Source organism: Glycine soja, chromosome 16 (genome assembly GCF_004193775.1).
Source record: "Glycine soja cultivar W05 chromosome 16, ASM419377v2, whole genome shotgun sequence".
Taxonomy (NCBI): Eukaryota; Viridiplantae; Streptophyta; class Magnoliopsida; order Fabales; family Fabaceae; genus Glycine; species Glycine soja.
The window spans coordinates 14,840,161-14,865,951 of record NC_041017.1 but is presented as its reverse complement, the minus strand read 5'-3'; the positions used below and the strand labels follow the sequence as shown (position 1 = coordinate 14,865,951).

Below are 25,791 nucleotides of genomic sequence, written 5' to 3'. Positions count from 1 at the left end.
AGTCGGCTAGATTGTGGTCTCAGGGTGCTTCATGTGTCTCCCCCATGGGTTGAGAGACACGTGCATGATCAGGTTAGGGTTGTTGGCTCTCAATGAGTATGGGAATGGAGTTATTGACATTCTCATCGGGAGTGTGTGCAACATCAGGTGGTGTACAGTTGGGAGGCAAGCCATATGGTGGGAAAGAATTCTTGCTCTGCACAACATGGGGACCGCACGTATTTCCCAATGCTTCTCTTCCCTGACCTACCATATCTGAGATTGGGTGAGTCGGGTCTCCCTTAGTGGCGACACTCGTAGTGGCGACTACAGCCACATTGCTTTCCATTATTTTCTTCATGCTTAACATGGCCTCCATCATGGCGGCCATTTGGTCTTTCATGGTCTCCATGTTGGCCTTCATCTATTCTTGCACCTCTTTCATTTCACTCATTACTCTAGCTCTAGCACGAGTTTGGTAATGGCATCGTAAAGCGCATTCTTTCCTTTTGATTACAATGATTACAGTTCTGATTTCAAGGAAATAATGCAATGAGCAATGCCACCAATGTGAAAAGAAAAATAAGCATGGATGTATGTGAATGATGCATTGTCGAAGTATTGCAAATCTTACACGGGACATTCAGTAGAACATAGGGTTGAATCAATTCATATTTTCATTAAAACAACATTGTTCGTCACATATTGTCAAACTAAAACTGGAAATAAAACATGGACGTCAATAGTCCTTAATTTTTTTTTGTAAATTATTTAGCTCAATCATGTGTTGGCAGTAGACAAAGAAGCAATGTATAATCATGCATTAGGTCATTATGGATTGGCCAAAGCGTTTGTCTCCAAGGGAGAAAATGAGGAGAGTCGCCACCAACATTTATTTGAGGAAAAGGCAAGAAAAACCAAAAAGACGAAGGTTTGCGGATTTTGAAAATGAGGGTTCAGGAGTTGTTTACACACGGGGAAGGTATTAGCACCTCATGCATCCGTCACAAGGAACGGTAGCTTTTAATCGAGTGTGCAAATCATGACTTCAAAATTGTGTATTTTCCCTTTTCATATTTTTTATGTATTTTCCCTTTTTTATATCTTTATTATTTTTTTTGGGGTCGACAAGGGTGTTGCCCTCGCTCCCACGTATCCTCAGGTGCGATGAGGAATTCAGACCTACGTAGTTCTATAAGTCTGAAAGTTTGTGTTACATTGATTTTATGTTTTTTTGAAAGATTGATTTTAATTGCGAACAAAAGTCGTTTAAGGCGTTGGACCTTGAAACAATGTTTAACTAGAAAAGCGGAGAGAATCGTTAAGGTGTTGGACCTTGACCTTGAAACGATCTTTTGATTTTTGAAAAGACAAGAGAGTCATTAAGGCGTTGGACCTTGAAACGATCTCAAGCAATATTTGATGAAATGAAGAAGTTTATGAGTTGGTTTTAGTTTTTTTTTTTTTTTTTGCTTATTAACCTTTAACCTTTTTTAAAGATAACTTGCGGCACTAATGATCAGTTAAAACTTACTTTACAAAAGAAAAGTGATTACCGATGATAGGAGAAGGAGATGAAGATGCACAAAACAATAAAGAGGACCCCTAAGGGTCCATACATCATGTTCAAATTCTTAAAGACAAACACTAACCGGATGAATAACGAAGAATGAACGAAGAACGATGTAGAAGTCGATCATGGATACAATTCGGTAGCACCTCGGCCTTGTTTTTCTCTTCTTTCTTCTTTTTCTCTATGATTTTTCTCAATTCTTTCAATATATGAAGGTTGGACCTTGGACCCTTTCCTTTAGCCTCCTCACGCCTATTTATAGGAAATGAGGGGACTTGGTTGATTTGGAGCTTGCCCAAAGGAGTTGTTGCTTCAACCTGAAGTAACCTTGCTTGCCCAGTCGAGCTAGTTACTTCACCACAAAGTTATTTGGGGGCCCAGGCGAGCCAGAGGCTAGCTTGGGTGAGTCAGGGGTCAGAAAAAGCTTCCAAATGACCCTTTTGCCCTCCCTTTTGGGTATTTTTTGCATTCTTTACCGAAATGTCAAAAAAACTTTCGTATTGCGTGACAACTCGTGTTAAGCAGCTCAATTCGGCTAGTAATGATCATAATGTTAGCAAATGATAGTCCCCCAAACGAAATTAGGGTATGACAAGACGCATTATGATGAAGATTTGATAATTATGTGAAGATTTAAATTTGATTTGCTAAAATCAAATAAGATTTGATAAGATCATTATCTATACCAAATAAGACATGATAAAGATAAAATTTAATTGGAATTTAAATAAATTCACTCAACTATATATGTGAGAGAGAGGTGAAAATAATGCAATACATGGAATTCATTATTCACTATTGAGAGAGAAAAATGTGTCACACCAAATCTCTACACATCTACCATCTGCTAGAACTGAGACCCCGCTCTGATTGTTGCTCAGGTGGACTTAGTAGAGGAATCGCACTTTCAACATTTGGTGATCCAAAAACAACCTCTTGCTTTTGAAAGTGTGCTACAAAAGTAACATTTAAACCCTTAGTGACTCTTGCTTAATGTGTGGTCCATGAGATAGGATTTTTCTACTCATGGTTTAATAAAATATTTTAAAATTAGACAATGAAACCCCAACACTATTGTGTCCCTAGCTAACTTCATGTCTTTTCTCTGAACAAATTAAAATAGAGATCTAGCTAGGTGGGAGACCTAAGTATGTCTCCCACAATAGGAAACCCAATATTCACCATTGGATATTTTAATTTTTGAATTAACAACTGAGATTTTTTACTTTTTTCTATTTTATATTTTTTTCCTCTTTCTCTTTTCTCGATTTACCCCTACCTTCCTTGTTGAAGAAACAACCACTCAACTACATACACCACAGGCATCGCCTCGGACCACCGAGCAGCGTCATCAAAGGTGATTTCTAATGGCACCAACAGTTCATTCTTTTCTCTTTCTTCTTTTATCTCCCTTTTGCACCCCCCACAACTCCATCAATTCAAAGCTTCAAACCTCAAACCATTTCTAACATCATTGTGCCACAATGATTTAGACAAGAACACCTCCTCCCAAGAAATAAATAGAACACGCAAACATAACAACATAGGAAAATAATTAAAGTTACAAACAATGCAGATTTTGCTCCAATTTCTTATTTCTTGTAGAGCATCGATTCAGTAACGATTAGGGGCATGTGACGGGCTGCATTGTTGAGAGTGAACATGAGTGCTTGATGAAGATGCTCCAATTTGGGAGTGAACAAAACTGCGACTACAAGCGTGTGATGTCAATGTGAAAGGCTTTTCATGAATGAGAGTAGGCGATGGTACTATACAAACATGAGCTTCACAAAATGTGTTCTTATCTCTATCGACAAAGGCAGTAGGAGGAAAAGGGAGGACCATGTTAGAATTAGAGAGGAAGAAGGTGGCTATTGGAGGTTGGGGGGAGGTCGGCGATATTAACAAAGAATGTGAAGGGTTAAGGTTTTAAGGATGTTAGGAAAAGAGAAATAAATTAAAATGAAATAAAAAGGAAGATAAATCTCATCTGTAAATTCAAAAATTAAAATATCCAATGGTGGAAAATGGGTTTCCCATGGTGGGATACATGCCAAGGTCTCCCATCTTAGCCAGATCCTTAAAACAGATACAAGCAGAATATAAAGAAAGCACTAACCTGGATGAAATGGGAAAATTTATGTAAAGAGCCATATCTTAGAGGGTAGGGGATTACTTCCTAACCATTCATACACTCCAAGTACTTATCCCACAATAAAATTAGAAATAAACATACCACAATGCAATATCCATTAACAATATAATTAAAAGGACAAATGACCTATTTAGTCTCTTGTCTTATTTTTTTAGTTCAGTTTGGTCTTTATCTTTTAAAAAGTTCATTTTATTCCTTTACCCTTTTAATTTGATTCAAAATAGTCCTTTCATCAATCTAAAACTAATGTCATTAATCAGATAAACATATTGTCAGCTAAAAATTGCCACGAAATGTAACCTTCTCCCTCCTTTTCTTCTCCCTCTTCCTAAACAAAAACAATTAATGAAAATAAAATTATTCCAAGAATCAACAATAATCATAAACCATGACAAATTCAAAGTTGGCAACTTTGAAGCCATAACGAAATTAAGGGGGCGTGAAGACCTCGAAATCACAAAGTCGTGACAAATATGTGCTCCACACCACAAATTCATACTCCGTTGTGACAGATATGCACTTCACTCCATAGACATGCACTTCATCGTGATAGATCTGCGAAGGAGTTCATGGTCCCCCGTTGATGAGGTCGGGAAGATTCCCAATAAGACGTTGATGATGACCTTAGTATTCCTCCTCTAACGCCAGGAAGATGTCATCTGGTGATGTTGTAGCTTGTTGCGGACGTCAACTTCCCCATTGGCCCCTCTAGCAAAACACCCATGCACACCATCACCGAGATGGTGTCACCAAAGATGGTGGTAGTGTTGCTAGACCACCACGTGGATGCCAACATCCACATCATGGAGGACATGACCCCTTTGGACATCCTCATAACCCTAACCTCAAACTTCATCTTAGACAATCCCACCCACATTGAACCCTAGCTCAGATTAAGAAGAAGAGGGAGAAGGGTATAACTAAGAAATACATTTTGTGGTGGCTTTTAGCCGCCAATATTTTAAATTATTAATGGTGTTAGTTTACAATGGATGGAAGGACCAATTTAAAAAGATAAAGGACTAATATGAACTTTGTAAAAGATAAAGGATCAAAATGAAGCAAAAAAAAATAAGATAAAGGACTAAATAGGTCATTTGGCCTAATAAAAAAATAAGGCTGCGATATTAACTGAAAGCCACGTCTTCCCCCACGAAGTAACCCCACCATGCCTCTGAATCCAATAATATGCCTTCTCCATTTCCCCTTTTCCCCCAATAGGTTCATCACCAACAATCTCATAGCAACATAACTCAAGATGTAGCCAAACATGGTGCTTAAACCTTCAATATGCAAACCCCACCCACCATCCTCATTATGCAGTTACATTTAACTAATTAGGAGAACTCTTGGGAGAAGCCCATAGATTATAGGGAAAGAGGGTGTAAAGATCTTGATGATTATTGATCAAATAATGAATTTCCTTTGTATGTTCTTCAGTTAAGGCTAAATTCAACACTCCAGTGATAGATAAAGTAATTACTTATTAAATCTTGGTTATTAGTGTGTAAAATGATTTTATCAGAATAAACTCAATTAACCATAGGTTTGACGTAGAAGTGTAAGGCTCTATTGCGTTCACATATGGAGGAATAATCTATTTAGCAAGAGAACTTGTGTTTGATTCATTCCTGTGCAAAATTTCCTTGGGTTAGCGATAACCACACACCGCGAATAAAGGATGTAAGATTTAATGTCTCATATGAGAGCCATGTGGCTTATTAAGGACTACTAATAAATAAATAATTAATTGTTATGGACTAAGTTGTAAATGGGTCATGGGCTTAAGTGGAACAGTTTCTAAAGACAACTATTGTTTAATGGGAGTAGTGGATATAAAGGGATTAATACCCACTAACATGGAATAAGGTCACCCTCCTAACATTAGAGTATTCTCTCAACCCTAGCCACCATCATGAAGGATAGAAAAAATAGAAAGAAGAGTTAAAGGAAGAGAAATCTTGTTTCTTCCTCTCAAGGAAATCAAAGTGCATCAGAGAGTATCACTATGAAAAAAGGTACTCATCATTTATCTATTAATTGTAAGAATCATTGATTTCAAGAACTTGTTTGGTTTTCTATTATTGTGATCCTTAGAAAAACACATTTAAAACTTACATGTGGTATCAGAGCATCTGTTGTGAAATTATATGATTCTCTATTAATGATATTTTTTTCCAAATTAAATGAACCTTAATTTTAAAATTAGGAATTATTAACTGTATGTTTTTCCACTACAAATATGTATGCTTTTTTCCGCTATCTAATGAAATTATGTTAGTAAGATTTTTGTATCAAAAGGACTATCAAATTGAATTGATTTTTGAATTGCCAAAATCATCATTCATGTTCACATTGCATTGCATATTCATGAAATTGAATGGCTTTTGTGGTACATTTGGGTATGCACATTGTATTGATTAACATATGGTAATGGATGATAAGTAATGTCCTTGTGAATGAACATCCAATATGTGAATTCATTGGAATTCTATTAACAAAGCTTGTTATTATTTTATTATTAATGTTTTGAATACTTTGAATCTTCCTGGACATGCATATACATGAATGTAATTGGTGGCTTATTTAACTAATTGTTATCTTTTATTCCTTGAATTTGATTGAATATATAAACTTCCTGATTGTTACATAAAGCAAATATTGTGTATTTCATGTGGCCTATTTAAAAATTGCAAGTGATAATGCTACGAATTGTTGGTAGCAACAAGTGTAGGTCATGGTTTCTTTTTGGAATTAAGTTTATGATAGAGTTATTAGTCGTCAAAGTGGCTAAATCTTTAACTTTTTTTAATTCCAAATTAATGATATTTTCTTCAATTACCCATTGAATAATACATGCTGAAAATATAATATTGGTTTATGGGTATATTAAAATTCATTGTTGTAAGATATTTATGGATTTCCCAAAGCTTAATTAGTTATTCTTATAATTAATGAATATAGTTGTAGGCAATTTGTGTATATCATTAGTTTTATTTATATACTCAAAGGTAGTATATATGATTCTAATTGGTGCATATTTAACTAGCAATAATGTTATAATTTTATCAGCATCATTATGTTGTATGTTGTGTGTTGGTGTATCACCCAAAGGAGAGCATTTGTATACATTTATTGTTGTTTTGAATATATTATATGTGTAGCACGTGTTTTTTGTCTCAAAACACTTATGTGAAATTTTCTTATGCAGTTTTTAGTTTCCAACTCACTTAATTCCCATGATTCGTTTGTACCAAATTTTAATAGGCTTAACTTCTCTGACTAGAATAAGCAAATCCAATTTCACCTTGGTGTTTTGGATCTTGATCTTGCTATATTGGAAGAGAAGCATGTTACTATTACTGATGCTAGTAGCACTGGAGAGAAAACACATTATAAAGCTAGGGAAAGATCTAACATATTCACTCTAATGTTCATGAGAATTACTATCGCATACAACATTAAGAAAGTTATCCCCAAGACCAAAAATGCTAAAGAATTTATGGGGTCAGTGGAAGAGCGCTCCTAAATAGTTGATAAGTCATTTGTTAGGACATTAATGAGTATGTTAATCACCATAAAGTTTAATGGTTCATGTACTATACATGAGAATGTCATTGAGATGACAAACATTGCAACAAGATTTAAGACCTTAGGAATGACCATGAATGAGAACTTCCTTGTATAGTTTATTCTTAGCTCATTACCAACTGAGTATGGTCTATTTCAAATGAGCTATCATAAATGGAATGTACATGAGTTGCATGTTCAACGGCTGGCAAGTGTATCGGATCGTGCAAGTAGTATAAAACGGTAAGAACCGAATATCGAACTCTCGGGGAACTTGTTTTACTTGGTAAAGCTGTGGTTCAGTAAATAAGCGTCTTGTTATAAAAGGTTTGTGTGTAGTATGGACACTTGTGTAAACTAACTAAACAAAGGTAAATAAAAGGTGAGCAGTGGTGGGTGCGAAGGTAGATGGTCAACGTGTTGGTCTTCCTACTAGGCGACTGATGCTACTAAAGATGTTCTCTGCCTAACAACGTTCCTGTGTTCTATGTTGTCTCCTAGACTGCTAAACCCCAATGTCTCATGCATGTTTAGTCTAATCCAGCCAAGCGTCATCCTCAGATCCCTCTTGTTGGACTAAACTTGACCAAAACTGCATTAAGACATACATACCAACAACTAGGTTACCGTACCCCGATCCCTAGTGAAAATACGATAAACTAGCCCTGTCCTATCTAGTTCTAAGGATCAAACATTTCCCAATGTTGAATGACCCTAACTGAGCACAGAGAACACATGCAACATCATTAGATAGATATAAGAGTATTTACATCAAGTACCATGTAGGAAGAACCAACTGAGGATTTAGCTCTCCATAACTGGGAAGCTTCTCTTACAAAGATGAAAAAGAGAAAATGAAAGATTAGGAAGTACAAGTGGTGAGGGTGTCTCCTTCACCTCTAGAAACCTCACAATCACTCAAACTCTCATCCAATACTCTGCATGATAACTTCCTCTTTAATCTCTGTTGTCCCTCAGGATCTTCACACCAGAAGTTCTCTCCGCCACTCAACCACTCAAATGAATGCTTCCAAGAACAGATAAAACGCCAAAAAATGAGAACTTCCTTCCACTTCTGATTTCAGACTTTAAATAGTGTTGCTGATTTTTGGTCATTCGCTCAGCCACATTCTGGTTCACTTAGCCAAATTAAGTGACATTTGGCTTAGCGCTCCTCTTCTTCGCTCAGCCTAGAGGTACAAGCGGTGCTCTTAGCGAGTTTTGACTCTCGCTCAACGCACATGTACAGGTCATCTTCTTCCAGATTCTTCTATGCGTTCAGCCAATCATGTTGCACCCAGCGGATCATGCGCTCAGCCAAAAGAGGATGGCTCAACGAACTGCAAAAATCAACTTCACCAAACTTGCTTATTTTACCTGAAATTGAAATGGAAAGGTTATTAAATACACAAAAGTGGGATACTAAGTACTTATTACCTAAATTTAAAAAAAGTACTTACAATACTACAAAAAGAACTGTAAATGGAAGGAGTCGAATACAATTTACACAGCTTTTTTTACACAAAAGTTAATCGTATTAACCGACTAACATTGCATAATATGTTAGTTTACGATGAAATGAGCCTTAAGAATTAAGGAAGTCACTTAATTCATTATTTAATCCACCAAGGGAATCAAGGGGCTGGATAGAATTTTATGAAGAAACATGATAAGGGCAAAGTGCCATTAAAGCTATAAGAAAACGTAAGGTTTGGTTCGAAAAGAAAGGCAAGCTTGATTCTTATGTATGTTTCAAATCAACTTTATCTAAAGTTCCCCATAATACATGGTGGATTGATTTTGGATATACGACTCATGTTTCTAATATGATGTAGTGATTTGTTACAATCCAAACCATAAGCCTAAATGAGAAGTTTGTCTTCATGGGGAATAGAGTGAAAGCTCTAGTGGAAGCAGTCGGGATTTATCGTTTAATCTTAACACTAGACATCAGTAAGATTTATTGGAAACTCTTTATGTACATAGTTTATTTAGGAATTTGGTTTCATTATCTAAAGGAGGAGAAGGACACGGCTTCCAGTCTCGTGCTCACTCCATCTACCACGCCTCCAAGCAAAATATCCAACCTAGAAATCCTCTTATCCACATGTAGTCAAATATGGATCATCACAGGCTCAAACCACACATGCAACATGTAAGGTTAAGCTCACCAGAACAAACATACATATACAAATAATCTAAAACAATTTATGAAGAAAAGGAGGATACTAAATTTTATATACTTTGCAAATACTTTTTGAACCAATAAGATATTTATAATAAAAACACAATCAGTATAACAAACAATTTATTGTTCATCAATAAACGTCAATATACATCAACATCAAATCATCCATCTCAATTAATTATATATAACATAACCTCAATCATCAACAACAACATAGTTCCATCACCATTCGTCATAAAGAGTCATAACATCATACCTCACATAAACCACAGTTGACATCAATTGTCATTGATTCTCATGGTATGCAATCATCAGAATTGACACACACTGACAGCCAAACTAGAACAAGGTTATCACTACTAATGTACACTAGCAGCCAACTAGGCCACCCCAAACTCAGACGTCAACACTGAATCTACTCCATGGAGTTTCAACACAATATGAGTGGGCTCCTAAGAGCCTCATCCCCTAACATGGTACTCACACTCTAACCATTCAGGGAGTCTCTTGGGTTAACCCGATGGAGGAAGTGTGGTTTTGTCAAAATATAGACAAATGTGGGTATTGGCTTACCTCTGTAGGTTTGCAAGACCATATATCTATAGGGATTCACCCATATGTCCAATCTATAGGCCCATTCTCATTAGCAACCATAAAAATCTCCAACACTAGGTTGACAACTCACTTAGTATCCTCAACTTACATGCCTACTCATATGTTGATGCACCAACTGAGCGCATATCATATACCAATGACAATATTATATTTTTATGCATCATGTACTAGCAACAACAATAGTACATTTCAATGGTGCACCCACCGTGTACTAATAGCAACAATAATACATTTATGTGCACATACCGTGTACCAACAGTAACAACAACTCATTCCCTATACACCAAAAGAGTCAACTAACCCTCTTGGTGTGTAGTTTCAACAACTTTGACATGCTATTTCAATTCACAATTCATCATAAACTCATCAACATTTCATTAAGATCACGATATCACATTTAAAAAATCCTTTACAATGCAAAAATCACATCGCATATCATGCTATCAATAGTAAATTCATCATTATAATATAATGTTCTTAAGAATGACAAGAAAAATCATTGACTAATCAAAATATTCTAACATTAATTTCACACTCACATGATACTTATCATCATATTAATCATCAAAGTTTAGTAAGTTAAACCATATAAAGATAAAACTTTGTTTTCCATTAATACCGTAATCATTTCAATAATATAGTTATCTCAATAACAAAGAAACACCTAGCATCATGGTCTAGCATAAGGAAATGACTTGATTATATTTTCATGCTAAGCCACAACTCATTTCGAACTATATATTCCATTTTGTCACTTCTTGGCCTAGCCAAACAAATTCTCACTAGGCCAAAACCGCTGGAATGAAAAAACAATTTTGCCACTTTTCTAGCCCTAACGAAAACCCTCTGTCACATTTATGGTCGAGCTGAACAATCTCTCATTGGGCCAAAATACTCGTGGAGTTGAATTCTCCATTTTTTCATACTTTAGCATAATCGAAACACAACTCTGGTTGAGCCAAAACCCCCGAGAGAGAAAGCTATTTTTCATCATGCTCTAGCCCAGACAAAACATAATTATTAATGGGCCAAAAACCATTTGAAGCTTAATGCTCCACTTTGTCATGCTCTGGCTAGGCCGAGACGTAAATAAAGGTGCGAATTGCAAACTCCATGAGTAACAATGGTATAGCCACTCATCCCAGCCTTGTGCAAAGACTCACCCAAGCTCATAGATATAAATAAACACCAAAAACATCATCTTTCCAAGCATTAATCACACAACCAAAACATCTAACAAACAAATTTTAGAGCTTCCCTTACCCTAAGAATTAACCCCGAGACCTAGAAGAAGCTATGGAGGAGGCTTGGTGATCCAAGAATGATCTTTACTCAACTTTTGCTAGGAAATCAACTAGAGGAGACCTAGATCAACACCAAAATAAGCTTCAAATAAATTTTGGTCCTTCAATCAAGATTTTGGATGAGACCCGTTTCTCAAGCTCTTGGTAGAAGAAAAGGAATGAACCAAAAGATCAAAGAGAGGGAGAAGATGAGCTTACCAGCTTATAAATCAACTATGAAGCTCTAGGGAAGTAGGAAATGGGTCCTATAGGTGCAAGAACTCAAAATCTCCTTATGCTAGGAAGTGGGTTTTTGAGAAAGAGAAGAAAATGGGAGAAAAATGAGAAGGATCTACATTTAAGGCTAAATGGATGATTCAAAATTTCTATTTTTCCCCTTCATTTCTTCTAAGCACACCTATTTTTATTCTATAGCTAAAGGAAACTCTCCTATAAGTTCCAACAATCTCATACCCACACAGTCTAGCCAAAACACTCATGAAAGTTATCAATAACGCTATATCACATGATGGAACAATCTATTTATTAAATTCGTTTATAAATATCATGAATCTAAATTTAATTTCCTCTTGTATCAAGCACTTAACATATATACATTATAAAAATCTACAATGTTATTATGTCAACTTACTGCATGAGAAATCTCAAGCAATAAATGCCTTAGAAATTTATTTGAATAAAGTAGAAAGGTGAAAGTTTTCAAGTCTAATAAAGATGGAGAGTACTACAAAAGTTATGATGAAACTAAAAAACACCCTAGTCCAATTGCTAAACTCCTTCAAAAACGTGGTATTTGTGCGTAATACACAATGTCATGTACATCACAACAAAATGGTGTATCAGAAAGGTGTAACAGAATATTAATAGATATGGTTAGGAGTATATCGTGTAAATCTAATTTACCCATATATTTGTGGTTGTATGCACTAAAAATTGCTATGTATTTGTTGAATAGGGTTCCTGGTAAGGCGATTCTAAAGACACATTTTAATTATGGACTAATAGAACACCTAGGATATGGCACCTGCATGTTTGGGGTTGCCAAACATAAATAAGAATTTATAATCAACAAGAAAAGAAACTAGATGCAAGAACAATCAGTGGATATTTCATTGGTTATCTAGAAAAATCAAAGGGGTATAGTTTTTACTATCCTAATCATAGTATGAGAATTGTTGAAACTAGAAATGCAAGGTTCATTGAAAATGGTGAAATCAATGGGAGTAAAGTTCTATGGAATGTGAAAATTAAAGAAATTAGAATGCAAGTGCCTTTGACTTCTGCCTCTAGTAGTAAAGTGAGGGTTCCTCTAGATGTTTCAAACAACAATGAAGAAAAGCAACACAATAATGAATCCATGATTCAGAATGAACTTATTGTAGAATAACCACAAGAAGTAGCATTAAGGAGGTCTCAAAGTGAAAGAAGGCCAACTATTTCAAAGGACTATGTGGTATATCTACATCAATTTGAAACTGACTTAAGCATTATTGATGATGATCCAATTTTGTTTTCACAAGCCATAAGTTATGATAATTTTGATAAGTGGGTGAAATTCATGAAAGAGGAGTTAAAATCCATTGAACATAATGGTGTTTAGGACCTTGTAAAATTTCCAAAAGGTTGCAAGAGAGTTGGTTGTAAGTGGGACTTTAAGACTAAACATGACTGTCATGGAAACCTTGAACATTACAAGACCAAACTTGTTGTTAAGGTGTTTACTCAGAGAAATGGTGTTGATTATAAAGAGACATTTTCACCAGTCTCACGAAAGCTTTCCTTTAGGATTATCATAGCACCGGTAGCCCATTATGATGTAGCTCCATGTGGAGCTTGTAGGCCTTGGATCTTCTTCATTAATGGAGTCTTTTGCTTCTTGAAGATCACGGCAATAGAATGAAGAAGGAGAAAAGGTGATTGGAGATGTCACTTCAAGGAGAAGATGAGTCAAGAACAAGCTCATCACCATAAGAAGCTATGGATAAGAGCTTGAAGGTAGGAGAAGATGAGTGGAGGAAGAGGGAGAGAAGGGGCATGAAATTTATGCCTCAAATGAAGTCTAAACTTTGAAGTGTAGTTTCTCAAATGCACACACAAGGTCTCTATTTATAGCCTAAGTGTCACACAAAATTAGAGGGAAATTTAAATTTTTTATTCAAATTTCACTTGAATTTGAATTTGAATTGGTGGAACCAAATTAGTGAAATTTTAGTTATGGTTCAGCCCACTAATCCAAGATCTAGTCCAAGATTTTCCACTAAGTGTGCTTAGGTGTCATCAGGCATGTAAAGCATGAAGTACATGCACAAAGTGTGACTATATGATGTGGCAATGGGGTATAGCAAGCAAATGCTCACCTCCACCTTTAGATGATCCAAAATTTAATTGGATTGGGCTTCTCCCAATTCAATTAAATTTATCTCCCAACACACACACATCAAATAGTGAACTTAATGCATGTGAAATCACAAAACTACCCATAATACAAAAACTAGTCTAGGTGCCCTAAAATAGTGTGGAAGCAAAGCTTCATGATGAATCAAAAGTGATTCAAAGGTGTTTTGATGATAACAATGATGACAACAAAAGATGATGACAAAGGTGATGAACAAAAAGCTTATAAGATCAAAGAACAACTCAAGTGAATCAAAGAACAACTCAAGTGAATCAAAGAACATCTCAAGTGAATCAAGAACAAGTCAAGAGTTCAAGAATCAAGAAGAATTCAAGACTCAAGAAGAAAGCCTACAATCAAGAATCAAGATTCAAGATCTCAAGAATCAAGATCAAGATTCAAGAATGAAGAAAAGACTCAATCAAGATAAGTATTAAAAAGTATTTTTTCAAAACTTTGAATAGCACATGAGTTTTTGACAAAACCTTTACCAAAGAGTTTTTACTCTCTGGTAATCGATTACCATATTGTTGTAATCGATTACCAGTAGCAAAATGAGTTTGAAAAAGTTTTCAAACTAAATTTATAACGTTCCAAATAATTTCAAAAGGCTGTAATCGATTACAATGTTTTGGTAATCGATTACAATGTTTTGGTAATCAATTACAATGTTTTGGTAATCGATTACCAGTGTCCTTGAACGTTGAAATTCAAATTTAAATGTGAAGAGTCACATTGTTTCACTCAAAAGCTTTGTGTAATCGATTACACTTATTTGGTAATCGATTACCAGTGTTTGTTTCTGAAAAATCTAAAGATGTAACTCTTCAAAAAGGTTTTGACTTTTTCAAATGGGTTTTAAGTTTTTCTAAAAGTTATAACTCTTCTGAATGGCCTTCTTGACCAGACATGAAGAGTCTACAAAAGCAAGGCTTTGTTTTGCATTTTCAATCAATCTTTCCAACAACAATCTTGAACAATTATTCATACAATCCTTTACAAGCCTTGAATCTCTTTGAACTTCTTCTTCTTCTTTGTACCAAAAGCTTTCTGAAGTTTTCTGGTTTTCTAAACCTTGAAAACTTGTGCTATTCATCTTTTCATTCTCTTCTCCCTTTGCCAAAAAGAATTCGCCAAGGACTAACCACCTGAATTCTTTTTGTGTCTCTCTTCTCCCTTTTCCAAAAGAACAAAGGACTAACCGCCTGAATTCTTTTGTGTCTCCCTTCTCCCTTGTCAAAGAATTCAACACGACACAGTCTAAGAATTCTTTTGATTCTTCCCATTCCCTAATACAAAAGTGTTCAAAGGTTTAACCGCCTGAGAATTTTTTTGTATCCTCATTCACAAAGTATCAAAGGTTTAACAACCTGAGATCTTTGTCTTAACACATTGGAGGGTACATCCTTTGTGGTACAAGTAGAGGGTGCATCTACTTGGGTTTGACTGAGAACAAGAGAGGGTACATCTCTTGTGGATCAGTTCTAGTGGAGGGTACATCCATTAGGGTTTCAAAGAGAACAAGGGAGGGTACATCCCTTGTGGATCTTTGCTTGCAAAAGGATTTTTACAAGGCTGAAAGAAATCTCAACGACCGCAGGTCGCTTGGGGACTGAAGGTAGGCACGGGTTGTTGCCGAACCAGTATAAAAACTCTTGTGTGTTTCTTTCTTTCTTCCCTACTCTTTTACTTTCCGCTGTGCAGTTAATTTTCGCTTTTACTTTCTGTTAAGTTTCTCTTCTACTCCATATTCTCTTAACTATATAAGTAAAAGCCTTAGAAGAATAATTTTTTAATTAGTAAAGGTTTAGGAATAATTAATTCAACCCCTCCCCCTTCTTAATTACTCTGAGGACACTCGATCCAACAAATAGAAGGGCTGAAAAATCTTACATTACTAAGGTACTCTCCCTACACTATGGAGCCATAAATACAAGGCCCAAAAATAATGAAACCTTAATCTAATATGTATAAAGATAAGTGGGCTCATACTGAGCCCATGGGTCAAAAATCTACCCTAAGGACACCTCACAAGGCCTCAGTCGAAGACAATCAACCCATCATTGCTCCCCTCATAATATTGGATACAAAATGGTAATCTTTGGGCAACGACAGACAATTATTAGTGCTTGTTCAATGGGCAGGATTACTTCCTGAGGGCACCTCTTGGGAATAGTGGGAAATGCTGAAGGTAGAATACAACCTTAAGGACAAGGTTGTTTTGGAAGCTCAAAGGGATGTTATGACTAGAAGCAGGGAGCAGCAAGGTCAAGAACCAAAGAATGCAGAACCAAGTAGAAATGCAGAATCAAACAAAGAAGATGACAGAAGGCCAAAAAGGGAAATCAACAAACCACACTACCTTAAGGATTTTTTTAGCAAGTAGTGGGTGAGCTGGCAGCTGAGTAGTGGCTCCCAAGATCCTTTGTCAGCTGAATAGCATATTCTGTTAGGATTGTCTCCTTTGCATTTGTATTTGTTTTTTCCTCCAAGGCACACAATGCCAAAATCCGTTAAGAATTGCTAGCATAATGTCTATATATATACGAATGATGTATTCTAATGGATAAGCAGAAATAAAATCTCTCTTGTTCTGGAGGTTCCTAGGCCTCGAATGCTAGGATTTCATTTCAGCTCTTAACAATATTCATTTCTGTTTTCATTTAAAAAGATACCAGAACAACTAAAAGTTCTTTATGGTTTGCTTTTCATGGTGAAGTTTAGGTTTGTCCTTCCTCTGTGTATTGACTATTGGTGGCATTACAAGTTACAAGTCTTAGAAGAATACAAATAGCAAAAGTTTCTACATAATATGTAGCAGAAAATCTTAAGTATAGGGAAAAGACAGACGAAAGGAAAAGAAAGATTAAAAAGGAATAAAAACATGTATAAATTTGGCCGAAAATTAAAAGTATGATGCAATCAAGAACCAAGATCAACTATAGCATAGAGTTCACGAGTATTAGATTTTAGAGAGGAAATGTATATTGAATTGAATTTCTAAAAAATGACTACATTGAGTTTCCTAGGAGCTGACAGCACACACACACACACCAGATAACTTCTCTAACTAACTATGCCAACTGGCCTACTAACAGCTACAGCAGAAGCAGATAACTGGTTGATAACAGAACTAAACAATGTGAGAAAATAGTGTTTTCACCATGAATAAAATAAATATTTAACCAAGTAGTCTTGAATTTGATCCTTGCCACTTTTAGTCATAATTTAAAATCAAAGCCAGCATTGGTACCTAATTAACAGCTTTAAAATCAAGTGATTCTTTTGCACCTGCCAGCAGCACCATTAGAATAGACACAAGACACTAGGGAAAAAGCATACCTGAAGAGCCTCGGCATCAGTAGTCATGAAGTTGGTTATTTTACAGTTGGTTATTCTTCCGTCGTTAGGTATATTTTCATTGACCTAGATCTTTGTAGTGAGAAAAATGATGATCAAAGACAAGTATAATAATCCTCATTTTCTTCCAAACACATTTGCCAATGACCAAAACTGACGGACCATTTTTTTAAAATTTTTATCAGCACTGGTTTCTTCCCTACTCCCATTTTTCAAGACTCGTGTCTCACTTTACAAACTAATGATTGCAACAGTGAGCCCTCTTTACATTGGGTTTCCCATTGATGAAAGAATCTTTATATGTTGGTGATCCTAAACCGATGACTTGTTAATATAATTGTTATATTACCTTCTTTAGAGTTCGATTGGTCGTGTGAATACAACGACGTTTTTCAAACGTCGTTGAATGTGACGTTGTCGAAGCTTAAAAATTTCAATGACAGGTCCCAAAACACCGTCTTAGAAAGTGAACAGCATTCGACACTGCTTACCTCAACAACGTCTTAGAAAACTGACTTTCGAAGACGTTGTTAAGGTAAGCACCGTCTTAGAATGCTAACTTTCAAAAATGGTGCTGATGTAACTATCGTCCTTGAATTAAATATTATTTTTAATTATTGATATTTTTCTGATTGATATCCCATAAGAAAAAATACAAATAATTAAAAATTATTATTTGTTAATTAAAAATTATTATTTTTAGCATGATTGTAATTAATATTAGTGGTAAAATTTATTTAATAAATAAATATTTAAATGATAGATTAAATAAAAATAAGAGGTTTATATATTATTTATATTTAATCTATCATTTAAATATTAATTATTAAAAAAAATTAATATTAATTACAACATATTAAGAAAATTAAAATATAAATTAAACCAACCTCTTGATCAACATATATGCAGACATTTGAACCACAAGCTCCTACCTAAAATTAATTGAAACATTTCATATTATAAAACATACCGGTATGTTTTAAATAGTAGTAATTGAGACTTAACTGTCACCCTAAATTTTTTAATACATAGGTGATTTCTAAAGTAGTTATTTTCTAAACATAACTATTAAGCGTTTAGAGATTGCAGGTCTTGCCAGCACCTATTATTTCGAACACATAATTGTCATAGTTGCCCCTAACTCTGAGCTCCTAATCTCCTATCATATATTATAGCTAAAAACCCATTAAATGTTAAGATTGGAACTTCAAAATCAAGAAAACTTCTTTATTGAAGCTGGTGCACAAATTCTTGTTTCGGTTATTTCCTCAATATCCTAATGAATGAAAAGCTTCAGCTTTTAGTAGTTGATTCCTATATAGCATTCTACAACTACACAAATAACTGAATAAGACATAGGGAGTGGGGACAATCGAGCAATGCCTAATCCACAATCCCCAGAAAGATGTTGTTGCTACAATGGAACTACAAGTTTCAGGATTTCTTTTCCCATTTTAATTGAACCAAACTCAAGAAGTTCCCCCACAATCACAAACTACAACCCTAAACAATTCACACTACAGAGCCGCCTATTCCTTACTAATTACATGACAAAAAAAAACACGATTAACCAATTACCTTTAATCATCTAGAACCCTCAAGAACGGGCAAATTCCCAAAATTAAAATAAAACAAAACATTAGAATTCCAAATAAAGAAAATAAATAAATAATTGTTGAAATCAAGTATAGGAAATTAAGTCCTTAAAAGGGACACTAAGAAAACAAAGAAACAAAGCTATCTTGATCTTCTAACCAACCAAAACAATTTCATAGGTCTTCTGCCACTTTCTACACTCCATTCATATATAAAGGCAAATTTAGTACATACCATTCATATTGTCTTTAATGGCAATATTGGTCATTATTAACTTACTCGGGCTTGCAGTTGATGTACTCGCACCAGCACCTAAAATTGAGACAAAAAAAAACCGTTGAGGTGAAAAAAGTAAACCATGATGAGAATTACGAAGGACAATAAACCTGTTTCTAACTTCTATTACGAAAGATTAAAGTTTGAATATTTGGGGTGACTAGGCTCTTGGCACTGAATATTCATTCATACAAGATAAGTCAACCTAGAGGGCACTGAATAAATTTTGTGTGCTATAACTATTTGTATTTGATGAATTAGTATTTATCATGATGTACTGGTTTTGACATTAACACAGAGAGGGAGAGAGAGAGAAAGGACAATAGATATCTAGTTATTGGAGGAATAGGCTCAATAATGGCTATTTCTAGAGATTTAGAACTTACAAATAGGCCTTCTTGAAGTGCAAGAAGCTTTGCGGTTTCTATTGCTTCATCACTTGATATCTACCAATCACTCATCCATTGTTTAACAAATCTTAAACTGTTACAAATGTCCAAACAAAAACCGCAAAATAATGACAAAATCATATCTGTCTAATAATTATATTCACATAGAAAAGTGTCCATATTTACACCATGGTGCAGAAATTAGAACTTAATCCTCAAGATTCCCTTCTATCTGAAACAATATTAAGTCTGACATGATGTAAAGGCACCATTCCAAAATTTCATAATTGGCTATTTGCAGTTTCCCCACACATCTCAGGACTTCACAGGGAAGTAGAGAACCATATTACTTAATGTAGAAAAGGTGCATAGCAGAAACTAACTGAACAACAAAAAAAGAATGTAAACCTAAATTGGAAATGCTTAATTAGTGGCAAAAATCTCAAGTCAAAGTATACACAATACATCACTATCACCAAATTGATATAAAAATAAGAAACTACAGTAGCAAACCCTGTATATATTAATTGAAAGTATAAGAATTTCAAGTAATTTATCAATTATCAGATGCAATAACCATATACACAGGAGTTATGACATTGTTTCCTAAAACTGCACATTGCATTTCCAAACAACTTTAGAATAAATTTATAATATATCATTTTGTATATTTATGTCAAGTCTTAAAAAGTATGACAACTATTCAAAAACCATTAAAAGCTTACTTGAACTACTTCATCTACAAGGCTAACTTCCAATACTTCAGGGACAAAACCAGCATCAATCCCTTGAATCTTGTGTGGACCTAGATGTTCACAACTTTAAGTATTTATTATAAAGAAAAACCATTCAACTTGAAGTAACTACTGGAGGGAAGACAAACAGGAAAACATATAAGAACAGACATAATTTAAAGTAATATCTTTTAGAGAACAAAAAAATTAAATCTAAATTAGGATTTTTTATTTATTTATGATTTGTGTATGAATTTGATTAACTTGGGGTTACAACTACTCTTTAGACGCCTTTTGTTATTCAAAAACTTTGACATAATTGTAATAGTAAGATTTCCTTTTCATCATATAGCATCTGAGTTACTAGTCAGAGAGTACTCTGCCCCCAAAAGAGTACTCTAGGCTTTTCTATATCACTGAAAGTCCTTCTAGTCTGCTAAAGTGACCATAAAAAGGTGAAAATTTGTGGGGATCATACAATCAATGCTCTACTAAATAAATAAAATCACTACAATCACCTTTTAATAATATGAGCAAACAGATCAAGACAAAAATGTCATTCCTGAATACACTTTAACATGGAAAAGTGAGGCAATCACCTAAATGAATAAATAGAAAAGTAAACAAAAATCTAATAGCCATGCAACATTTTCATGGTTCATGCGAGAAAGTATTCAAAATGAGCGTATAAGTTTTCACAATGGATCAAAGCATGTGTTATATAACTCACCAGGTTTTCCTCTAGAGAGTATTTGATAGACAAGGCTACTTACTCTCAAGTATTCCTTTTCAAAAATTGAGGCTATAACTTGCAACCACCCTGTTTTACCAACGCAGAGTTTAGGCAAAAATTGAATTCTGAAAGGTATGTAGTTTTATTTGAGCAGTTAATATTCTGGTTGTCACAAACACTTCAATCAGAAAATCAATGAAATCAAAACGTGAACCCACAATGCACATAAATGAAAATGGAAAGACAAATCAACAAAATAAAAATAGAAACACAAATTCAAGCAACAAACCCTATATCTCATGAAACAAAAAAACGTTAGACATGGAAGAGACGAACCTGGAAAGCGATAAATCTACTTGCCGCAAAACACAACTAGCTAGGGTCCGAACCCAGCCTATGAACCAAGGGAGAAAGTGATGAAGTTAGAAGTTCCTGAAAAGTGAAAATTGGACAATATTAGTTAGGTACAATATCTCAAACCACCACACCCAACTCTTCGTTCAACGAGGCCGATGTTACCTCTGTGAACAATGTCAGTGCAACGAACTTTGGGTTCTCAGAAAGGCACCGAAACGCCACGCGGAGCTCGGGGGGAGATTTGCGTTCAGAGGTGTGAAGGTGCTACGAGATGTAGCACGGGAAGTTTTCAAAGGTTCACTCAGAAGCTCACTCACGAGGAAGACCTAGCGTCGGAAGTTTTCGTTCACTCAAAAACTCACTGACTCACAGGACAAGAAGTTTTATAAAATATGGTTAACGGTGCACATTGAAGCCGGTCTTTGTTTTTAGTGATTTCAACGACGTGTTTAATATACATCATCAATTTTCTCGTTAGCATACGAAAACGATCCTAAATAAAAACGTCATTGAATATATAAGATATTTACAAAAATGTCACTGCCCCTAATACTATGATAGTCATGTTGCGACCGACTTTCAAGGTGCGTCATAAAAATCCTTTATTTTAGTAGTTGTCATACCCTAATTTCGTCCGGGGACCTTTGCTTGATGACATGCGACCTTTCTTTGGTCCTTGTGAGGTGCTTGGCATCCATCATTAGGCAATTTGTGAAATTCCAGGACATGCCGAAAAACCAAAAAAATATTGATGCACAATCCATAAGTTTCCGTGACACACCGGAAATCAAATGGAAGCATCGTTGCATAATTAAGTGAGGTTCCGTAACATTCCGTAAGTCAAAAGGGGGATGATTATGTAATCCGCAAGGTTCCGTAACATTACGGAAAGAAAACAAGTATCGTTACGAAATTCGTAAGTTTCCGTAACTTTACGAAAAAAAGAATCACCAAAAAACAGCATAGGGGGGTGTACTTAGTAAAAATGGGGGTGCAAATAGCACCCAGGCCCACTTGGGCCCTCCAGAATATTCCTCCAGAAGGATGTTGCTTCTGGAGGAAGCAACCTGGCTCGCCTGGGCGAGCTGGGCGGCAACCACCTCCCCTATTTTTCTATAAATAGGGGAGGAAGTGAAGAAGAAAGGGGTGCAGCCCCTTAGGCATTTCTCTCTCTTTCGAATTTGCTTGGAAAAATTGTTTCCGTGAAGAAAATCTAAGCCGAGGCGCTTCCGAAACGTTTCCGTAACGTTTTCCGTGAGGAATTTCGCAAAAGTTTCAACCATTCTTCAACGTTCTTCATTCGTTCTTCATCGTTCTTCGATCTTCAACGTGTAAGTACCTCAAACCAAGTTTTTCGATTCATTCTATGTACCCGTAGTGGTCCACATTGTGTTTTATGTATTTTTATTCCCGTTTCATTTACTTTTTATACCCCCTTTTGACGTGCTTAAGCCATTTTACTTAAGTCATTTCTCGCTTAACTTAAAAATAAAATAAATTTCCACCGAACATTTGAATTGTATTATCCATTAACTTCGGTTAAAATAAATTCCGACCGTTCGGTCGTGCCATAACCACGTTGGAAATCAAAAAGAGGTAAAAAAATAATATAATAATCAAAAAAACATCTTTTAGCAAAATAGAGCGGAAAATCAATCGGACGTTTTCTCTTTGGGATTTCTCATTCTTAATCGAATTGATTAATAACTAAAGTGAAACTAAGGCTAAAATCAACTCGCCTAGTCAAGCTCGTCCATAAAAAATAGGTTTTTGAAGTTTGTCATTTCAATTTCTCACTAAGTAAAATGGATCATTTTTAAGGTCCAACGCCTTAAAATGATCACCACTTAAGTAAAAAAGAATCACTTGATAAGAAAGAACTACGTAGGTCTGATTTCCTCATCGCAAATTGAGGAATACGTAGGAGCAAAGGGAAACACCCTTGTTGACCATAAAAAAGGAAAAAATATAAAGGGTATAAAGGATATAAGGACATAAAAGGGAACGAAAAAAATCAAAGTCATGTTTGCACATTCGATTAAAGGCTGCCGTCCCTTGGGACGGACGTGTGGGGTGCTAATACCTTCCCCGTGCGTAAATACAACTCCCGAACCTTTCACTTAAAAGTTCGTAGATCGCGTCTTTTCCGGTTTTTCCGACGTTTTCCTCAAATAAACGTTGGTGGCGACTCCGCGCGTATTCCTTTCGTGGAACACGCATCCCGCGAGTCACACGTCGCCCTCCCGCCGAAGGGTAGGTTGCGATAGTTGGCGACTCCACTGGGGATATTTTTTTAGAGAGTTAGGCCATTTAATCTTGTGCAAATGCTTTACCATGACTTACTCCTTTGTTGGTTTCCCTACATTATGTTCTTGTGTATATAAACTCTTTGTTGCTTCTAGTGCGTTTTAAAATGTATGCATGAGGTAAATATTTATTCATTTGATGCACACAAACACCAACACTATTTGCACACACTGTGAGTGAAAAAGGGCCCTATACCCGGGTTCGTGGGAACATAAGGAGTAGAGGTGAATCTGTGATCATGCTAGGTCTCCGACTTGCTTGATTACAGTGAACCCTCATCTAGAGCTTTTCTCTTTGAAAACTTATTGTTCCTAGTAGTCCCTGCTGCTACAATATGTTCTTCAAAGAGGATAATACCTCTAGAAACCATCAAAAGAGATATGACTACCTTGGGGGTTATCACTAAATGCCTAGTTAGTTCTCTCCCTTATAGGTCCCTTAAATAGGGGCACGAGCAGACACGCTGCGTGCCATTTTTCACACTGCCATGCATAAGTATCATATACCCTTTTGCTTATGTTCAGTAAATATCATCATACTGTGTACATTCCCGCATTGTGTCTTTTGCATAGGCATCGCATATGGGTTCTGTCTTGATCCCTTCTGTAAACAAACCAACGGATGGTCCGTGTCGCCTTCTTAAAAACGTGCGTTGGGGCATTCTGCTACCCCTAGACGTCGTATCTAAGAAGGGGACAAATTCCCCGGACCCCCGCTTTTCTAGATTGCATCTGTGTCATATGCATTCCATCATGCATTCATCCATCCCACCCATGATAGATGTCGGAGTTTTGATTCGCACTAGATTTTATTTCACTTTAGTAAAACATGGGATCAAGTCAAAAGCCTTCGCTTAAAAAGAGGTTTTATCAAGTCAAAATCAAGAGCTTAGAGGTCACCAGTTTACGAAAGTTGGGGCAATTAATGGGTCAACTTCAACGGCAAGCCTTCCGCAAAGCCTATGGTAAGCATTTTGGGACCTAGCTAGGGTAGAAGTCTCCATGGAACCAATTGCCTCCCTCGCCCAGTATTATGATCAGCCGTTGAGGTGCTTCATCTTTGGGGACTTCCAGCTATCACCAATGGTGGAAGAATTTGAAGAGATCCTAGGATGTCCTCTAGGGGGAAGGAAACCATACCTCTTCTCAGGGTTCTACCCCTCATTGGCCAGAATTTCTAAAAAAGTCCAAATCTCGGCGCAGGAATTAGACCGCCAAAGGCAAGTCGAAAATGGGGTGGTCGGAATACCGAGAAAATATTTGGAGGTAAAAGCAAGAATCTTGGCAGATAAAGGCGAGTGGACCCCATTCATAGATATTCTAACACTGTTGATTTTCGAGGGAGTCCTCTTTCCAAATGTGGATGGGTTGGTGGACCTGGCAGCGATCGACGTTTTTCTCGCCTATCATAACCACAAGGAAAGTCCGGTTGTCGCTATGCTAGCCGACCTATATGACACCTTCGACCGAAGATGTGAAGAAAGCAATGCAAGGATTGTTTGCTGTACTCCAGCTCTCTATGTGGGGCTGGTTTCACACCTTTTTTTCCAAGAAGGTAGGCCCGTCTATCCGCTACAAGGTTACCGCTCGTGCGTCGAAAAAGGAAAGGCGAATTGGGACCAACTCTTGGCTAGCATGGGGGGGCGTCTGTTAATTGGTTCCCTCGCTAGAAGGAAGGAAGAATCAAGATTCTATCTTCATGCGAAGGATGTCCAAATGTTCCCTTGATGGGAACAAGGGGTTGTATTAATTATAATCCCGTTCTCGCCATAAGACAGCTTGGCTACCCCATGAGAGGAGCGCCATTAGACGAAAGCATCACGCCTTTCATCGCACGGGGTTTTAGTGACCACAACGCGAGGGTACTCCAAGGAGTTCGCAAGGCATGGGATGCGGCGTGAAGAAAGGACAGAGAGCTTAGGGGAAGCAGTAATGGGATCATCGGCGGCTATCATAAGTGGCTGAGAGTCCGAACACAAGGATTGGATTGGCTCCCAAATCTAAAGACTGTGAGGGACGATGAGGTTAAAGCTTCGGAAGAAAGTGATGAGGTACAAGCCCTAAAGGCAGAGCTTGAAAGAGCCCGGGTAGTCGAAGAGAAGTTCAAGTCCATAGCCATCAAAGTCTGAAAAGAGTATGATGAACTAAGGGACGTCAATATGGCCACCGCTGAAGCCTTGGAACGAGAAACCAAGAAGGCCCGAAAGGAAGAACACGACCAAAGCAAAGTTTTGAGGGGCTTTATATGGCAGAAATAGTGA

At 36.3% G+C, this 25,791-nt stretch overlaps 1 long non-coding RNA gene across 1 annotated transcript; it reads right to left on the bottom strand.

Annotated features, from left to right (window-relative positions):
* Positions 1–18,519: 18,519 nt before the first annotated feature.
* On the bottom strand, positions 18,520–20,537 carry LOC114389471. The gene is made up of 3 exons (XR_003661776.1): positions 20,126–20,537; positions 19,398–19,457; positions 18,520–19,047 (listed from the first exon to the last, which is right to left on the bottom strand). It is a non-coding gene; the product is annotated as an uncharacterized LOC114389471 (long non-coding RNA).
* Between the last annotated feature and the right edge of the window lie 5,254 nt (positions 20,538–25,791).